Raw genomic sequence first — 10,000 nt, 5'->3', positions numbered from 1 at the left:
CCCACCCCCGTCCTGACACTACGACCCCGGGTCAAGTGCGGCGTGTCCCGAACCGGCAGGAGGCCTCATACTTGCCGATTGCCGGTTCGGCCGCGCACTCGGACCTGCTCCCAAAGTCCTCCCCATAGTAGGTCTGGACCCCCCTTATCTCAGCATTTGTCTTGCGCGGGCGGAAGGCGATTTTCTCCCCGACGAGAGGCTTGCCGGCCGCCAAGGCCCGGGACGTCTGCGGCAAAAGTCCGACGGCGCGTGGTAGCTCAGAAGGCTGTTTCGGTGAAAGAGTCCTGCGGTAATGGCGCCTTCTTAATAATAGTAACTTGAATAAAAATAACATAAGACAACACGAATAACGGGAGTAGAAGAAGAAGAATTAGGGAGGAAGAAAGCGTAATATAGTGAAGTAGATGGTTTTGTATTCTTATGAGTTGTTTGATTTTGAGTGAGTGAGTGGGATGTGTTGTTTTGGTTGCGTCTTATGTTTTTCTTTTATGGTTCTGTTGTGTCTTATTCTTTTTGTTGTGCCCTCTAATTATTCTTTTTCTGTCTCACTGTGTTGATGTATCGCATTGTTTTGTTGTGTCTTATGTTCTTGTACCTTATTGTAGGTCACTGCCACCGGGGATAAAATCATTTGCAATCAATAACAAATAATAAAAATAATAATATGGTTAAGTATTTGTAAATCATTAAAATTGGGCTTGCGGTGCCCCGTCTCGAAAGAAATCATCGTATAGCCGTTAACGCATTAAAAGTAAGTCATGTAAGAGACTACGCCTGTGTTTGATGGGTTGTATTGGGACGGTCGCTTCCTGAGGCCAATTCAGACGGCGAGTATAGTTACGGGGCTGCTTCGAAGCACGAGACCGTGCCGTGATAGCGCCTTCCTAAGAATAAGAAATAGAACGAATATAACTTCAGCGGCTAAGTCCGAAATATTCCAAAATGCAGTAAAATATTCTTAATTGAAAAAAAATGGGCTTGCTGTGCACAATAATGCCGTTAATTGTCTAAAAATAAATTTCCGAAATTTAACTCAAAAGTCATGGCTCTGCGGCTATGTCCCGTGGTGCTTGGAACTTGAAATCAGTTCTGCGGCTATGTCCGACCGTGCGTGTTAGTTGAGTCGCTTCAGCGGCTAAGTCCGAAAATTTCCAAAATGCAGAAAAATATACATAATTGAAGAAAGTTGGCCTTGCTGTGCTTAATAATATCGTTAATAGATTAAAAATAAATTTCCGCTGTGTTAGGTGGGCCTTACTTGGACGGTACGAATTCTGCGGCTATGTCCCGTGGTGCGTGGTACTTGAAACCAGTTCTGCGGCTATGTCCGACCGTGCGTGTTAGTTGAGTCGCTTCAGCGGCTAAGTCCAAAAAATTTCCAAAATGCAGAAAAATACACATAATTGAAGAAAATTGGGCTTGCTGTGCTTAATAATATCGTTAATAGATTAAAAATAAATTTCCGCTGTGTTAGCTGGGCCTTACTTGGACGGTACGAATTCTGCGGCTATGTCCCGTGGTGCGTGGTACTTGAAACCAGTTCTGCGGCTATGTCCGACCGTGCGTGTTAGTTGAGTCGCTTCAGCGGCTAAGTCCGAAAATTTCCAAAATGCAGAAAAATATACATAATTGAAGAAAATTGGCCTTGCTGTGCTTAATAATGTCGTTAATAGATTAAAAATAAATTTCCGCTGTGTTAGCTGGGCCTTACTTGGACGGTACGAATTCTGCGGCTATGTCCCGTGGTGCGTGGTACTTGAAACCAGTTCTGCGGCTATGTCCGACCGTGCGTGTTAGTTGAGTCGCTTCAGCGGCTAAGTCCGAAAATTTCCAAAATGCAGAAAATATACATAATTGAAGAAAATTGGCCTTGCTGTGCTTAATAATGTCGTTAATAGATTAAAAATAAATTTCCGCTGTGTTAGCTGGGCCTTACTTGGACGGTACGAATTCTGCGGCTATGTCCCGTGGTGCGTGGTACTTGAAACCAGTTCTGCGGCTATGTCCGACCGTGCGTGTTAGTTGAGTCGCTTCAGCGGCTAAGTCCGAAAATTTCCAAAATGCAGAAAAATATTCATAATTGAAGAAAGTTGGCCTTGCTGTGCATAGTAATGCCGTTAATTGACTAAAAATAAATTTCCGCTGTGTTAGGTGGGCCTTACTTGGACGGGACGAATTCTGCGGCTATGTCCCGTGGTGCGTGGTACTTGAAATCAGTTCTGCGGCTATGTCCGACCGTGCGTGTTAGTTGAGTCGCTTCAGCGGCTAAGTCCAAAAAATTTCCAAAATGCAGAAAAATACACATAATTGAAGAAAATTGGGCTTGCTGTGCTTAATAAAATCGTTAATAGATTAAAAATAAATTACCGCTGTGTTAGGTGGGCCTTACTTGGACGGTACGAATTCTGCGGCTATGTCCCGTGGTGCGTGGTACTTGAAATCAGTTCTGCGGCTATGTCCCACCGTGCGTGTTACTTGAGTCGCTTCAGCGGCTAAGTCCGAAAATTTCCAAAATGCAGAAAAATATACATAATTGAAGAAAGTTGGCCTTGCTGTGCTTAATAATATCGTTAATAGATTAAAAATAAATTTCCGCTGTGTTAGGTGGGCCTTACTTGGACGGTACGAATTCTGCGGCTATGTCCCGTGGTGCGTGGTACTTGAAACCAGTTCTGCGGCTATGTCCGACCGTGCGTGTTAGTTGAGTCGCTTCAGCGGCTAAGTCCGAAAATTTCCAAAATGCAGAAAAATATTCATAATTGAAGAAAGTTGGCCTTGCTGTGCATAGTAATGCCGTTAATTGACTAAAAATAAATTTCCGCTGTGTTAGCTGGGCCTTACTTGGACGGTACGAATTCTGCGGCTATGTCCCGTGGTGCGTGGTACATGAAACCAGTTCTGCGGCTATGTCCCACCGTGCGTGTTACTTGAGTCGCTTCAGCGGCTAAGTCCGAAAATTTCTAAAGTGCAGAAAAATATTAAATAAAGCGGTTATATAAGTAAGTATGTGTATGTATTCTAACATATACAAAATTTAGTATGATCGGAAATGATTAAGGAAGAGAAAAACTTAATTAAAATTTCTGGCGGCAGCCGAGGGGCCATCCGCCGGTGTCCGCGGCTCTGCCTCTTCCGTGACTGACGAATGCTGAGATAAGGGGGGTCCAGACTATAGTATATGAGCTTGGCGAGCGAGGCTCTCCTCGAGCAGGGGGAAGTCTGAGATTGGACTACCGGCCGCCGGGGACCCTGTCGCCGGCAGGCCATTCGCGCTTCCGCCCCGCGTTGGCTGAGGCAGTTTAGGGCAAGAGTGGCACAAGTGCACCGACCGCCGTTTCCTTTGGGGTCGGCGCCCGTCACCCCGCTCAGTGGCCGGCGAAGACCGGCCGAGTCTCGGGTTCGAGTCGGCACAGGACACTGAGTGCAAGAGTGACACAAGTAACGGCGTTCACGGGCGGCCTCTGGGAGATTGCCCTCAGTACCACCGGGCAACGCGGGGGACTGCAGGCCTCGACCCGCGCCGCTCGATCCCCGTTTAGGGCAAGAGTGGCACAAGTGCACCGACCGCCGTGTCCTTTGGGGTCGGCGCCCGTCACCCCGCTCAGTGGCCGGCGAAGACTGGTCGAGTCTCGGGTTCGAGTCGGCACTCGAGCCTGAGTGCAAGAGTGGCACAAGTGATGGTCTTCACGGGCGGCCTCTGGGAAGCTGCCCCTAGTACCAGCGGACAACAGCGAGGGACTGCAGGCCTCGGCCCGCGCTACTTGCGACCGTTTAGGGCAAGAGGGGCACAAGTGTATCGACCGCCGTGTAATTTGTGGTCAACCCGCGCTGTTGCCTGCGAAGACCGGCCGAGTCTCGGGTTCGAGTCGGCACAGGGCACTGAGTGCAAGAGTGACACAAGTAACGGCCTTCACGGGCGGCCTCTGGGAGATTGCCCTCAGTACCACCGGGCAACGCGGGGGACTGCAGGCCTCGTCCCGCGCCGCTCGATCCCCGTTTAGGGCAAGAGTGGCACATGTGCACCGATCGCCGTCTTCAACGGGGTCGGCGCCCGTCAACCCGCGCAGTGGCCGGCGGAGGCTCCGGTTCGAGTCGGCACTCGATTCCGAGTGCAAGAGTGGCACACGTGACGGCCTTCACGGGCGGCCTCTGGGAAGCTGCACTTAGTACCAGCGGACAACCGCGGGGGAATGCTTTCCTCGGCCCGGTGTACTTGCAACCGTTTAGTGCAAGTGGGGCACAAATGCACCGACCGCCGTGTCCATCGGGGTTGGCGCACGTCAACACGCGCGGTGTCCGGCGGAGGCTCGGGCTCGAGTCGGCCCTCGACTACGAGTGCAAGAGTGGCACATGTGACGGCCTTTACAGGTGGCTTCTGTGAGCCGGCCCTTAGTACCAGCGTGCATCCGCGGGAGACTGAAGACCTCTCCCCGCGCTGCTCGAACCCCGTTTAGGGCAAGAGGGGCACATGTGCACCGATCGCCGTCTTCATCGGGGACGGCGCCCGTCAACCCACGCAGTGGCCGGCGGAGGCTCCGGTTCGAGTCGGCACTCGATTCCGAGTGCAAGAGCGGCACACGTGACGGCCTTCACGGGCGGCCTCTGGGAAGCTGCACTTAGAACCAGCGCGCATCCGCCGGGGGACTGCTGGCCTCGGCCCGCTCTACTTGCAACCGTTTAGGGCAAGTGGAGCACAAGTGCACCGACCGCCGTGTCCATCGGGGTTGGCGCACGTCATCACGCGCGGTGTCCGGCGGAGACTCGGGCTCGAGTCGGCACTCATCTACGAGTGCAAGAGTGGCACATGTGAAGGCCTTAACGGGCGGCCTCTGGGAAGCTGCACTTAGAACGAGCGCGCATCCGCCGGGGACTGAATTCCTCTCCCCGCGCTGCTCGAACCCCGTTTAGGGCATGGGGGGCACATGTGCACCGATCGCCGTCTTCATCGGGGTCGGCGCCCGTCAACCCACGCAGTGGCCGGCGGAGGCTCCGGTTCGAGTCGGCACTCGATTCCGAGTGCAAGAGTGGCACAAGTGATGGCCTTCACGGGCGGCCTCTCGGAAGCTGCACTTAGAACGAGCGCGCATCCGCCGGGGACTGAATTCCTCTCCCCGCGCTGCTCGAACCCCGTTTAGGGCAAGAGGGGCACAAGTGTACAGAAGTCCGTCTCCTGGGGAATCGCGTGCTCGGCTGCCCTCAATGGACAGGCAGAAGCAGGGGTCTGCTCGTAGGTGACTCGGCACTCGAGTGCAAGATTGGCGCAAGTGACGACTTCTCGTGCGGTCACGGTGAGGCTGCCGGCGGTGTCTCTGGCTTCTGCCGCATATATATTCCCGTTCGTGCCCTCCACGTCTTCAGATTTCAAAGTCCCATCCGTGCGTGTTAGGTAGGCCGATTTTAGGGGACCTGCCGCTCGCATTCGGCCGGGTCGCGCTCTCTGAGGCTCAGACGTTACGAGTCTCCCCTGAAAACGCCGCGCTGGCACCTTATTTTGTAGGAAAATTTCACACTTCCTCTAGTTGAACTAACGGATGCGTCGCTGATAAATTGGCCCTTTTTCCGCATAAGACGATTCCTGAGCCTTGGGTGGTGTCTGGATACATCAGGAGGACACAACTGACGGAAGAAAAGCCCGGGTCCGTCCTCCGCCCGGCAGGGGAACGATTTTACGAAAAAGGCCGGCTTCGTTCCCCTTCCCGGCAAGCAGCAGGTGGACGATTTTACGAGAAAGACCGGGTTCGTCCACCTTCCCGGCAAGCAACAGGGGAACGATTTTACGAAGAAGGCCGGCTTCGTTCCCCTTTCCGGCAAGCAACAGGAGGACGATTTGACGTTAAAGACCGGGTTCGTCCTCCTTCCCGGCAAGCAACAGGGGAACGATTTTACGAAAAAGGCCGGCTTCGTTCCCCTTCCCGGCAAGCAGCAGGTGGACGATTTGACGATAAAGACCGGGTTCGTCCACCTTCCCGGCAAGCAACAGGGGAACGATTTTACGAAAAAGACCGGCTTCGTTCCCCTTCCCGGCAAGCAGCAGGTGGACGATTTTACGAGAGAGACCGGGTTCGTCCACCTTCCCGGCAAGCAACAGGGGAACGATTTTACGAAAAAGACCGGCTTCGTTCCCCTTCCCGGCAAGCAGCAGGTGGACGATTTTACGAGAGAGACCGGGTTCGTCCACCTTCGCGGCAAGCAACAGGGGAACGATTTTACGAAAAAGGCCGGCTTCGTTCCCCTTTCCGGCAAGCAACAGGAGGACGATTTGACGATAAAGACCGGGTTCGTCCTCCTTCCCGGCAAGCAACAGGGGAACGATTTTACGAAAAAGGCCGGCTTCGTTCCCCTTCCCGGCAACCAGCAGGTGGACGATTTGACGATAAAGACCGGGTTCGTCCACCTTCCCGGCAAGCAACAGGGGAACGATTTTACGAAAAAGACCGGCTTTGTTCCCCTTCCCGGCAAGCAGCAGGTGGACGATTTTACGAGAGAGACCGGGTTCGTCCACCTTCCCGGCAAGCAACAGGGGAACGATTTTACGAAAAAGGCCGGCTTCGTTCCCCTTCCCGGCAAACCCTTCGCCACCGCGATGCCGCGGCCCTCTGTCCCCCGGACACGGTCTATAGGCGGCGTATCGTGGACACACTGCAACCGACTCACTCGTAGTCCGGGCGCGTGCTAGACTCGCGATGCCAAACGGCGCTTCGGCGCTTATGCATGTCGAGTGAAGAGAGGGAAGGGTGCCCTAATGGCACCACGGTTCTGGGGGCGCTCACGTGGCGTCCCCCTAACGGCACGAAGTGGCCCCTGCTCGCAGGGGCGCACGGAGTGCGAGCGTTGAAGTATGAACTGGACCCCCTCGCCGGACCCATCCGGGACCGCGTGGAGGGGGAGGAACGAGCTCCAAGTGAGTCTTCGGTTCCCTGGTTGATCCTGCCAGTAGTCATATGCTTGTCTCAAAGATTAAGCCATGCATGTCTCAGTGCAAGCCAAATTAAGGTGAAACCGCGAATGGCTCATTAAATCAGTTATGGTTCCTTAGATGGTGGACAGTTACTTGGATAACTGTGGTAATTCTAGAGCTAATACATGCAACCGAGTCCCGACCGGAGACGGTCGGGACGCTTTTATTAGATCAAAACCAATCGGTCGCTCACGCGGCCGTTTGCCTTGGTGACTCTGAATAAATGGAGGCGGATCGCACGGTCTACGAACCGGCGACGCATCTTTCAAATGTCTGCCTTATCAACTGTCGATGGTAGGCTCTGCGCCTACCATGGTTGTAACGGGTAACGGGGAATCAGGGTTCGATTCCGGAGAGGGAGCCTGAGAAACGGCTACCACATCCAAGGAAGGCAGCAGGCGCGCAAATTACCCACTCCCGGCACGGGGAGGTAGTGACGAAAAATAACGATACGGGACTCATCCGAGGCCCCGTAATCGGAATGAGTACACTCTAAAGACTTTAACGAGTATCCATTGGAGGGCAAGTCTGGTGCCAGCAGCCGCGGTAATTCCAGCTCCAATAGCGTATATTAAAGCTGTTGCGGTTAAAAAGCTCGTAGTCGGACTTGTGTCCCACGCTGCCGGTTCACCGCCCGTCGGTGTCTAACTGGCACGCACGTGCGGACGTCCTGCCGGTGGCCCGAGCCGGCGCCCGCGGGCGATGGGGGCGGCGACGCTCCCACGCCTCGGGTCGTCTCGGGGAGGGCCTACACAATCCCGTCGCGGTGCTCTTGACCGAGTGTCACGATGGGCCGGCACTTTTACTTTGAACAAATTAGAGTGCTTAAAGCAGGCAGCAGCCGCCTGAATACCGAGTGCATGGAATAATGGAATAGGACCTCGGTTCTATTTTGTTGGTTTTCGGAAGCCCCGAGGTAATGATCAAAAGGGACAGACGGGGGCATTCGTATTGCGACGTTAGAGGTGAAATTCTTGGATCGTCGCAAGACGGACAGAAGCGAAAGCATTTGCCAAGAATGTTTTCTCTGATCAAGAACGAAAGTTAGAGGTTCGAAGGCGATCAGATACCGCCCTAGTTCTAACCATAAACGATGCCAGCCAGCAATCCGCCGAAGTTCCTCCGATGACTCGGCGGGCGGCTTCCGGGAAACCAAAGCTTTTGGGTTCCGGGGGAAGTATGGTTGCAAAGCTGAAACTTAAAGGAATTGACGGAAGGGCACCACCAGGAGTGGAGCCTGCGGCTTAATTTGACTCAACACGGGAAACCTCACCAGGCCCAGACACCGGGAGGATTGACAGATTGAGAGCTCTTTCTTGATTCGGTGGGTGGTGGTGCATGGCCGTTCTTAGTTGGTGGAGCGATTTGTCTGGTTAATTCCGATAACGAACGAGACTCTAGCCTGCTAAATAGTCGCATCCGGTATCCTCTGTGCTACCGGCGACTCCTAATCTTCTTAGAGGGACAGGCGGCTTCTAGCCGCACGAGATTGAGCAATAACAGGTCTGTGATGCCCTTAGATGTTCTGGGCCGCACGCGCGCTACACTGAAGGAATCAGCGTGTCCTCCCTGGCCGAAAGGTCCGGGTAACCCGCTGAACCTCCTTCGTGCTAGGGATTGGGGCTTGCAATTGTTCCCCATGAACGAGGAATTCCCAGTAAGCGCGAGTCATAAGCTCGCGTTGATTACGTCCCTGCCCTTTGTACACACCGCCCGTCGCTACTACCGATTGAATGATTTAGTGAGGTCTTCGGACCGGTGGGCGCGGGGTTTCGGCCCTTCGATTCCACCGGGAAGATGCCCGAACTTGATCATTTAGAGGAAGTAAAAGTCGTAACAAGGTTTCCGTAGGTGAACCTGCGGAAGGATCATTAACGGCACCGAGAGTGACCGAACAGAGAAGGAAGGCATTAAGAAACCGAGTACGGTTGCTGGCTCTGGGGGAGTGCGTAATCTCGCTTGCGAGTGGACCGCCTTCTCGTGGAAGTACCCGTGTCTGGTCATTCATGATAATACAACCTCTACTGATGACTGAAAAATAGATGACGTCAACCTGAGGGGGGACCGGTCGGCGAAAGTCGCACCGACTCCCCCCGCATGAGGGGGAAGACGCATCATAATATGTGACCACTACTGATGACTGAAAAATAGATGACGTCAACCTGAGGGGGGACCGGTCGGCGAAAGTCGCACCGTCTCCCCCCGAATGAGGGGAAGACGCATCAAAAATTAATAAAAGGAAGGCATTAAGAATGAACCAGATGAACGGGGCTCTGCGGAAGGCGTAATCTCGCCTGTGATTGGACCGGCTCTTCCTGGCAGCGGCCGGATCTCGGAGATAACGTCGTCGGCCTGAGGTGTCCAGGTCGGCGAAGTAATCCCCCGGAGGGGGACGGCAAGACCGTCCCGCCTCGAGGTGGGAAGTAGGAGCGAAAGATGGTGAGTGGGTGCCGGCGGCACGCGGGCTCCGAGGATCCTCAGGGATCCAAGGACAACCCGCGCGACCGCGAGCACTGGGCTTAAAGCCACTTTATCTGCCCACGCAAGGCCGTTTCGGCGGCGCTTGAACGAGAGGGGAGCGCGGTCTGACCGTGCCGCTGTTCTGGGGGCAGCTCCCCCTCGAAAAATAACAACTACCTGTCCTACGGGACTAGCAGTAGCATCCTACCCGAAGCTCTGCTCGAATCTAGAGAAAAACAACCCTGAGCGGTGGATCACTCGGCTCGTGGGTCGATGAAGAACGCAGCTAATTGCGCGTCGACATGTGAACTGCAGGACACATGAACATCGACGTTTCGAACGCACATTGCGGTCCTTGGATTTCCAATCCCGGACCACGCCTGGCTGAGGGTCGGCTACATGAAACCCGTGGGCCCGCGCGGTCTTTAAGATAATAAGGGAAAGAAAGAAAGAAAGAGAAAGAAAGAAATAAAGGCACGCGAGCGGCCCTACGCTGGGGGGTCTGACGAGCCTGCACCTCGCACCGCCGGCGTCGCTCCGAGCAATCGGTGGCGGCGTCGGCGACTGCGAGGAGGTTAAGGG

The 10,000-nt window shown here is 54.2% G+C and overlaps 2 non-coding genes across 2 annotated transcripts; both read left to right on the top strand.

The window, feature by feature from the left end:
* The first annotated feature begins 6,914 nt into the window (after positions 1 to 6,914).
* LOC147870559 (small subunit ribosomal RNA) lies at positions 6,915 to 8,832 on the top strand. The gene has a single exon (XR_015533378.1). It is a non-coding gene; the product is annotated as a small subunit ribosomal RNA (ribosomal RNA).
* An 824-nt stretch (positions 8,833 to 9,656) lies between these two features.
* LOC147870558 (5.8S ribosomal RNA) lies at positions 9,657 to 9,812 on the top strand. Its single transcript, XR_015533356.1, has one exon. It is a non-coding gene; the product is annotated as a 5.8S ribosomal RNA (ribosomal RNA).
* The last annotated feature ends 188 nt before the right edge of the window (positions 9,813 to 10,000 follow it).

Source organism: Zootermopsis nevadensis, unplaced genomic scaffold, assembly GCF_977971745.1.
Source record: "Zootermopsis nevadensis isolate Lab colony 2312 unplaced genomic scaffold, Znev_1.0 Znev_ptg000243l, whole genome shotgun sequence".
Lineage (NCBI taxonomy): Eukaryota > Metazoa > Arthropoda > Insecta > Blattodea > Termopsidae > Zootermopsis > Zootermopsis nevadensis.
This window is presented reverse-complemented; position numbering and strand designations above follow the sequence as displayed.